This window comes from Tupaia chinensis, unplaced genomic scaffold (genome assembly GCF_000334495.1).
Source record: "Tupaia chinensis unplaced genomic scaffold, TupChi_1.0 Scaffold143976_1, whole genome shotgun sequence".
NCBI classification, from domain to species: domain Eukaryota; kingdom Metazoa; phylum Chordata; class Mammalia; order Scandentia; family Tupaiidae; genus Tupaia; species Tupaia belangeri.
The window spans coordinates 778,807-788,668 of record NW_006203827.1 but is presented as its reverse complement, the minus strand read 5'-3'; the positions used below and the strand labels follow the sequence as shown (position 1 = coordinate 788,668).

General features: G+C 36.0%; 1 pseudogene; it reads right to left on the bottom strand.

The window, feature by feature from the left end:
- The window catches only part of LOC102474661 (ras-related protein Rab-5A pseudogene), a 34,923-nt pseudogene extending 26,476 nt beyond the window's left edge, over positions 1-8,447 (bottom strand).
- Between the last annotated feature and the right edge of the window lie 1,415 nt (positions 8,448-9,862).

Sequence of the window (9,862 nt, the reverse complement as noted above, 5' to 3'; positions counted from 1 at the left end):
AAAATGGTTTTGAATTTTTTTTTTTTTTGGAGAGGTTTTTCGCTATAGGGTGTGTGCGCTCACCAGACAGACAAAGACATAGAGACAGAAAACGAGAAATCACCCCCCGGGGGGATGGTCACGCCGCAATCCTTCTCCTCCATTCTCCTCTTGGGATCTTGGGCACGCATGCGCACACGCGCCCAGCGTAAGTTTTAAGCCACCGTGTCCGGGACACTAACTGCGGTCGACTACGTGGGAGTCCAGCGACATAGCCATTACGCTAACTGCTGGTTCCCAGAGAGATATTTTTCCAAAAGAGAAATAAAACTTAGAAAGGGCAGAGGAGAACAAGAGGGGACAAAACAGCTATCCTACCTGGCTGGTGCTGGGTCTGGCATGGGGGACACTGGCTGGAGGAGACTTCACATCTGTAAAGTTGAACCCCCAAGGCCAAATACAGGCAAAGGTGGAGATACCTAGCAGCTTTCTGCCCTAGGTGAGAAAAAAGACAGACTCCATAAATAAACTTTATGAAAGGAAGAATATGTCCTAATTTAATTGAAAAAGACTGTAAGTTTAAATCCTTTTTTAAAAGAATTTATTTAATTTTATTTATTCATTCATTTATTTTAATAGTGTTGCCTGATCTGTTGTGGTTTTGACAAGCGAGAGAAACACAGAAAGAGACAAAGGGAAAGTGAGAAAGCAAGGTCTGAGACAGAAGCATGGAACTTTAAATTCTAAGCAGTTAAAAGATCCTTGATTAAACAAAGAGAAGTTAGTAGTTTTTGGTTTCAAAAGAACATTTATGAGACCAGCAGTTGGCATAATTGCTATGTTGCTGAACTTCCATGTAGTCAACCGCGGTTCAAGTCCTGGACCTGGTGGCTTAAACTCCTTCTCTCTCTTTGGAAAGTGTACAACCTTATTGCAAAAAACCTTAAAAAAAAAAGAAAGAAAAAAAAAAAAAGAATACACACACACATACTATTTGAACTAATAATGCATGAAAGTTCTAGGATATAATATAAATTAGCAAAAATCACCAGTATTTTTATATGCTAGCAATAAACAGTCCAAATAAAATCATGAAAATATTTCCATTTGTAATAGCATCACAATGATAAAATATTTAGGAACAAATTTAACCAAAGAAGTACAGAGCTTAAAGCTTAAAAACTAGAAGACATTATAATGAAACTGAAAGGAGACTAAAATAAGTAAAAAGACATCCCATGTTTATGGATTAAAATATTAAATATTGATACAATGACAATACTCCCCAAATTGATCTATAGAACCCTATAGAAATCCCACCTGAATTCCTTCTACAAACTGACATACTGAATCTAAAATTCATATGGATATTCAATAGATCAAGAATAGCAAAGACATTCTTTTTTAAATAATACTTTCATATATATTTATTTTTAAAAAATATATTAAATCACTGTATATCACTACAGCTTGCAAATGAATTTTCTCATCATGAATCCACTTAGTTCAGTTAAAGATATTATTATACATATTATCATCAACACTTCCATTTTGTGACCAGTAAATATTTTGTTTCTTTCTTTTCCCCCTTGATTCCCTTCCTCTCACCCTCCTCCATTTCTCACCTCCTTCCAATTTCTAGCATCCACAGTTGTTCTCCATGCTTCTATAACTTGCACTCTTAAGTTTCTGTCATAGAGTGCAGACATTTGGTATATATTGAGTGGGTTCATACAATAGTTCAGCTTGCTTTGCTTAACAGTAAATTTTCTATATTCATCCACTTTCTATCAAATGCCAGAGTCTCATTGTTTTTTAATGGCTGAGTAGTATTCCATAGTATATATGTGCCACACTTTTGCAATCCACTCAACTGTTTGTGGACATTTGGGTTGCTTCCATGTCTTAGCAATTGTGAATAGTGACACAATAAACATGTCACTGCAAGTACTTTTCAACCGAGTGTATTCATATCCTTCAGGTAGATACCCAGTAGTGAAACTGTTGGAACATATGGCACTTCTGTTTGTAGGTCTTTGAGTAGCCTTCACATTGTTCTCCACAGTGTCTGTACTAATTTACATTTCCATCAACAGTGTAGGAGATTTTCCTTTTCACCACTGCCTTGCCAGCCCTTAAAATTTTTAAGTTTTTTAATCTTAGCCATTCTGACTGCAGTAAGGTAGTATCTCATTGTGGTTTTGGCTTCCATGTCCTTTATGATAAGGGATGTTGAGAATTTTTTCATGTTTTTGGCCATTTGTATGTCTTTTATAGAGACTTGTTTACTCAGCTCATTTTCCCAACTTTTACCCAAACATATGGAAACTAAACAACCTACTCCTGAATTACTTCACAACCACTGAAGAAGTTAAGACTAATATCAAAAAATTCATTGAAACCAATGACAATGAGTACATGAGTTTTCCTAATTTATGGGACACAGCAAAATCAGTAATAAAAGGAAAGTTATACCAATTAGTACACATAAGAAAAAGATGTAAAGGTGGCACACAAATAATCTAAGAACACACCTCAGACAACTGGAAAAACAACAACAACAAAATTTCAGAAGAAAAGAAATAATAAAAATTTGAGCAGAAATAAATGAAATAGAGAATAAATAAACTATACAGAAAATAAATGAAACCCAAAACTGGTTCTTTGAAAAGATGAACAAAATTGATACACCATTAGCTAGACTAATTAGGAGAACCAGATAAATCAAATTTGCAATGAAACAGGCAATATTACAAGATATATAACAAAAACAAAAAAGAACATTCGAGAACACTATGAGTGACTATACGCCAACAAATAAGAAAATTTGGATGAGATGGACAAGTTTCTAAAGACATATCATCTACCAAGACTGAATCAGGAAGACAGAAATCCTGAATAGACCAATAACATGCAATGAAATTGTATCAGTAATAAGTAACCTCCCAACAAAGAAAAGCTCAGGTCTCAATGGCTTTATTTCTGAACTACAAAACTTTTCAATAAGAGGTAACCCCCCATTCTACTCAAACTATTTCTAAAGATCCAAAAATAAGGAACCCTCCAAAATTCATTTTATGAAACCTTCATCACCCTCATTCCCAAAACAGACAAGGATGTAACAAAAAGAAGAAAGAAAGAAGAAAGAAAGAAAGAAAGAAAGAAAGAAAGAAAGAAAGAAAGAAAGAAAGAAAGAAAGAAAAGAAAATTATAGGCCAATATCTCTGATGAATGTAGATGCAAAAATTCTAAACAAAATACTAGAAATTCATATCCAATGACATATTAAAAAGATTATACACCATGACCAAGTAGGCTTTATTCTAGGGATCCAAGGATGGTTCAACATATGCAAAACCATAAATGTAATATACCATATTAATAGAAAGAAAAATTAAAAACCATATTATCATATGAACTGTTGCAGAAAAGGCATTCAATAAAATACAACATCCCTTCATGATTAAGACTCTCCATAAAATAAGCATAAAAAGGACATTTCTCAATTAAATATAAGCCATATATATATAGCTAACATAATACTGAATGGGGAAAAGCTGAAAGCCTTTCCACTAGAAAACTGGAACAAGAGAAGGTTGCCTACTTTATCCACTCCTTTTCAATATAGTACTAGAAGTTCTAGTCAATGCGTTCAGACAAGAGAATAAAATAAAAGGCATTTGAATAGCACAACAAAAATGAAATGATCTCTATTTGCAGATGAAATGATTAGGTACATAGAAAGTCCAAAATAATCCACCAAAAAAGCTCTTGAAAGTGATAAATGAATATTGTAAAGTGACAGGATACAAAATCAACATACAAAAATCTATAGCATTTTTATACAAAGAACAAAGAGCAGATTGAGGCAGAATTGAAGAAAGGAATCTCATTGTTTACAATAGCCACAAAAAAGTATAAGATACCTAGGAATAAATCTAACCAAAGAAATAAAGACCTCTTCAGGAAAAGCTATGAAAAACTAAATAAAGAAATTGAAAGTGATATAATGAAGTTGAAAGATATCCCATATTCTTGGATTGGAAGAATTAATATAATCACAATATCAATTTTACCAAAATTAATCTAGATATTTAATGCAATCTTAATCAAATTACCAAAGATATTCTTCACAAATTAAAAAAAAATCATAGAATTTGCCTGGAATCATAAAAGATCCTGTATTGGCAAAGCAATTCTGTATGAGTGGAGAAGGAGGCATCTCACTCCCTGACTCCAAAATATATTACAAAGCTGTGATTAAAAAACAGCATGATATTGGCATGAAAACAGGCATGTGGACCAATGCAACAGAATAGAGACCCTAGAAATAAACCCCAAAACATACTGCCAACTGACTTTAGACAAAACAAACAAACAAACAAAAATAGTCAATCCAGTGAGGAAAAGAAAATCTCTTTAGCAAATGGTGTTGTAAAATCTTGGTGTCCACATTTGGAAAGATGAAATTGGACCCCTATCTCTCATCATTAACAAAAATTAACTCAAAAAGGATCAAAGATCTAAACCTAAGACCTCAAAGTACAAAACTACTGATGGATAACACAGGAGAAACTCTTGGAGACATCTACAAGGCAAAGACTTCTTAAATAAAACCCCCAAAGCACAGGCAATAATCCCAATAATACACAAGTGGAACTACATCAGGTTTAAAAGCTTCTGCACAGCAAAAGAAAAAATAGAGTGAATTAACAATCCTTGAAATGGGAGAATATATTTGAAAACTATGCCTCAGATAAGGGACTGATAACTAGAATATACAGGGAACTCAAGCAGCTTATCTGGAAAAAAAAATAGCTAAAACGTTTTATAAAAAGAAAAAAAGTTGGAGGACTCACACTTTTTTTTTTTTGAGAGGTTTTCGCTATACGGGGTGTGCGCTCGCCAGTCAGACAGAGAGAGACATAGAGACAGAAAGCGAGAAATCACCCCCCAGGGGGGATGGTCACGCCGCAATCCCTTCTCCTCCATTCTCCTCTTGGGATCTTGGGCATGCACACACACGCGCCCGGCGTGAGTTCTAAGCCACTGGGTCCGGGATGTGAACCGCGGTCGACTACGTGGGAATCCAGCGACATAGCCATTATGCTAACTGCTGGTTCCCACACGTTTTAATTTCCAAACTTACTATAAAGGCACAGAAATAAAGGTAATGGTGGAATATAACTGAGAGTCCAGAAAAAAATCCATACATTTATGTTCACTTGCTTTTCAAAAAGGATGGCAAGAGGGACCAGCAGTTAGCATAATGGCTATGTGGCTGGACTCCCATGTAGTCGACCGCGGTTCAAGTCCTGGACCTGGCAGCTTAAACTCATGCCAGGCGCGTGTGCGTGCGTGCTCAAGATCCCGAGAGGAGAATGGAGGAGAAGGGATTGTGGCATGGCTATCCCCCCTAGGGGGTGATTTCTCGCTTTCTGTCTCTCTATCTCTCTCTGTCTTTCTGGCAAGCGCACGCACCCTGTAGTGAAAACCTCTCCAAAAAAAAGAAACAAACAAACAAAAGGGTGGCAAGACAATTCAATGGGGGAAATAGTGTTCCCAACACACAGTGCTAAAACAACTGTATATTCATCTGCAAAAGAATGAGGTTAAACATCTACCTCACACTATATAAAATTATTGATTCAAAATTAATCATAGGCCTAAATGTAACTGCTAAAATTATAAAACTCTTAGAATAAAACATTTGAGTAAATTTTCATGACCTTGAATTAGACACTAATTTTTGAATATAACATCAAAAGCACAGGGATGAAAGAAATAATAGATAAGTTGGATTTTATAACAAGTTGGTGCCTAGTAGTGGCACATCAGTGATGCAACTAGACCCATATGTGAAAGGTCCTGGGTTTGCATCACAGGATCCCCTTGAGCACGCTGGGCATATGTGTGGCTGTCCCTAACCAAGGCTGAAGAGATAAGGTACCCTTAAGGGAAGGGCTGTGGATTGAGAAAGGACAGACAAATAAAAGTGGGGGTCAGAAGGACCCTGAGTCTCTGCCTGGGGAATGCTGCACCCTGAGCCATTCTGAGCTCATTCCTTTATAGGGAAGGCATAGCCGTGTGCTTCACTGTGAAGGACCTGTGGTTCTGAACAAGCTTTTCCTGGCCTTCTCTGGCTAATGCTAAGGTTTCTCCTATCTGTAAAGCCCAGCAGTAGATTATGTCTTTGTTTAGAGCCTTCACATGCCCTGCAGAGATAGCGCAAAATCTATCTATCTACTTTAAGATGCTCCCTGCATGTGGCCATGATCCAGGGCAGCTGAGACTGAGAATGGATTGTAGTTTGGGAAGGCTGTTAGTGGCGCTTTTCTGTGTTTCAGAAGAAATAAGCTTAAGCAAACTTAAAATCGTTTGTGTATAAGACAAATAACCAAGAAAGTGAAATAGCAACCCAGAGAATGGGAGAAAATATTGGTAAACTAAATTTTTACCAAAGGACATATTTTTCTACAGAGTGCATGCACTGGCTGAAGAGAGAGAGAAAGGGAGAAAGTAAGAAATCACTCCTCAAGACTTATGGCCATGCTATAATCCCTTCTCCTCCATTATTCTTTCAGGATTTAGGGCACACATACATACACACACACATGGCATGTTTTTTCAAGATGCCAGGTCTGGAACTTAAAACTCGCAGTTGGCCATGTTTGATCCATTCACCATAATCACCATGCCACCAGCTGGCCCACCAAAATACTTTTTTTTTTAATTTAAATCTACTTATTGCTTTTTAAAAATTTGTTACAGGGTACATGCACTCACCAAGGAGAGACAGAGAAAGATGAGAGAGAGAGAGAAAGTAAGAAAGCAAGCCACCAGCCAGGTCCAGGACTCAAACCATGGTCAGCCATGTGGGAGTCCAGCGCCCTAACCACCACACAACCTGCTGTTCCACCAAAAGGCTTTTATGTGGAACATACAGAATACTTTTACAACTCAATAAAAATAAATATATATATACGACCCAATTAAAAATGGAAAAAGGACATGAATAAATGTTTTTGCAAAGAATATTTACAAATTACTAATAGTTACATAAAAAGATGCTCAACATTATTAGCCATTAGAAATATGCAAATTAGTTGTAAGCTAAATAATGTGATTGAGTGTATAAATTTTTTTTTAATTTTTAAAAAATTTAAAAAAATAAAACTTACCAGGATGGGACCAGTTTTAAAAAAAAAAAAGAAAGAAATATGCAAATTAGAACCATACCATTACCATTTTACACCCACTAGGATGGTTATAGTAAAAAAAGACACATAATAACAATTCTTGGCAAAGATGTGGAGAAATTGGGACACTTATACATTTCTTTTGAAAATGTAAAATGATGCAGCTTCTTTGGAAAACAGTTTTTGAGTTACTCCAAAACTGAAACACGGAGTTTTCATAAGACCTGGACACTCCACTCTCAGGTATACACACACAAGAGAACTAAAAAACAAACAAATAAACAAACAAACCAAAAACAGCTTGTACACAGATGTTCATAACGGTATTATTTATAGTAGTCAAAAAATGAAAATAACTCAAATTTTCATCAAGTGATGAATAGTTAAATAAAATTACCTATATCCATCCAAAATACTGTTTGTCAATGAAAAAGAATGAAGTTCTAATACAAATATAGCATGGGTAAACCTAGAAAGCATTATGCTAAGTAAAAGAAGACAGTCAATATTATATGATCCATTTATATGAAATGTTCAGAGTAGGCAAATATATAGATTCAGAAAGTGGATTCATGGTTGTCTAGGCATGATTAAGGGGGTAATGTTGGGGTTAAATGGAAAACTACTGCTGATTGGTAAACCGTTTTTTGTTTCTTCTGGTGGTAATGACAGTGTTCTAAAATTGATTATAGGAATGGTTGCACAACCCTGAATATACTAAAAACCATTGAATTGCACACTTTAAAATGGTGAATTGTTTGGTATGTGAATTATATTTCAATTAATTTTTTACTTCTAATTTTTAAAAGTAACCAATAGAAATGTATATATTAATGTCTTTCTCAGCTGACAATGCAATTTATTCGTGCTGGGAAAAACCATGTATACTTAAAAGATGTATAGCGATTAAATGTAAATAATAAATAAATAAATATAAATGAATAAAAATAGCAAATAAATATGGAGAGAGAAAAAGAGGTGAGTGCTTTTGAAAATTGCTGGAGTGACTATGGAAGCTGTGGCTCTGTGTTCCTGGTGAGCACAAGAGAAAGACTATGCTAGAGTTGGCAAAGGTATATTCCATAATGTAAATTACTGGGTAAAGATTATAATATCATCACCTAATTCTTTGCAAGCATTGCCAGAAACTGTGTTCATAACCACTGCCCTCTCAGCTAACGTTTGTCTTCCACCATTTTCTTCTTCCATGTGATGTTTAGATACAGGCCTCTGGTGTTCCAGAGCTGCTGCTACCACTGTTCTTGTCATGTTTATCATTTATTTGTTCACTGCAACCACCACTGTTGCACACTAAAGATAGTGCTGCCCCAGAAGCTAATGTGGAGGGCCTTATTGTCTGCACCATGAATCTTCTATGCCTCCATGTTTAGACTACATTTAATAAGAATGCTCCCAAAGAAGGGCTCCCTCATGTTTCTTATATCTGTTCTGGTTTTGGCAAAAGAGTTCTCATTGTTTTTCCTTTTGTCACATTCTCTTTAATATACAAGCTCGTGTATCCCAAGATTTGGGCAAAAGAGCATGCTTAAAGGCAGACACTGCAACCAGTTCTCTATGCAGTTTTACTTTTCTTCCTCATGCAGTTGTTTTGTTTGTTTGTTTGTTTGTTTGAGAGGTTTTTGCTGTAGGGCGCGTGCACTCACTAGAAAGACAGAGAGACAGAAAGTGAGGGATAGTCACACCACAATCCCCTCTCTTTCATTCTCCTCTCGGGATCTTGGGCACATACACACACATGCCCGAAGTGAGTTTAAGCCACCAGGTCTGGGACTCGAACCATGGTCACCTATATGGGAGTCCAGTGACATAGCCATTATGCCAACTGCTGGTCCCTCTCATGTAGTTTTTTCACTGTTGTTGATTAAAACTTAGGAGCCTCCACTCTTTTTTTTTTTCCTCACTGGATACTTTCCCAGAAGCTTTCTCAATCCATCATTTAAATAGTCCCTTCACAGACCACCCTATTACTTCTCTAGACATATCTGAGTCCTATGCTAACACTATATGTTTAGGCTGAGACCCTTTCCTCCATCCTATAATAGACACAATCTTTATTCAATCATTCATACTTTACCTAGTAAGCACCAATCATGTATCAACTCTATTCTAGGCACTGAGAAGTGAACACAATTCAGTATTTGCCTTCATACAGTTTTTGTCTTGAGAGGGGCAGACAATGAACAAAAATTACATGATTCATTATTCAATTGTGTTCTATAGGAAAAATATAGGCTGCTGTGACAAGATATGATAGGAGGCTAAGGCTGCAGGAAAGTTTCATTGAGGAAGTGATATTTCAGCTACATTCTAGAGGCTGTGGAGTATTTAACCTGGTGAAGAGGAGTTCAGACAGAACAAACAGCTTTCACTCATTTGTTCATTTATTCATTCATTCAACAAATATTCATTGAATATCTAGCATGTAGCAGGCATTGTTCCAGGTGATAAAGATGCAATAGTGAAGAAAACAAACCAAATCTATGTTCTTGTGTTACTTATATTTTAATGAGAGAGGAGCAGAAAGAAAACAAACATATAAAATAATTGATATCTTAGATAGTGTCAAGTACTGGGTATATATTTTAAAAGCAGAGACAGATGATATGGAGTGCTTATGGTAGGTATGGAGAGGGAACAGAGTGAAGTTTGCCAAGATCTAATGT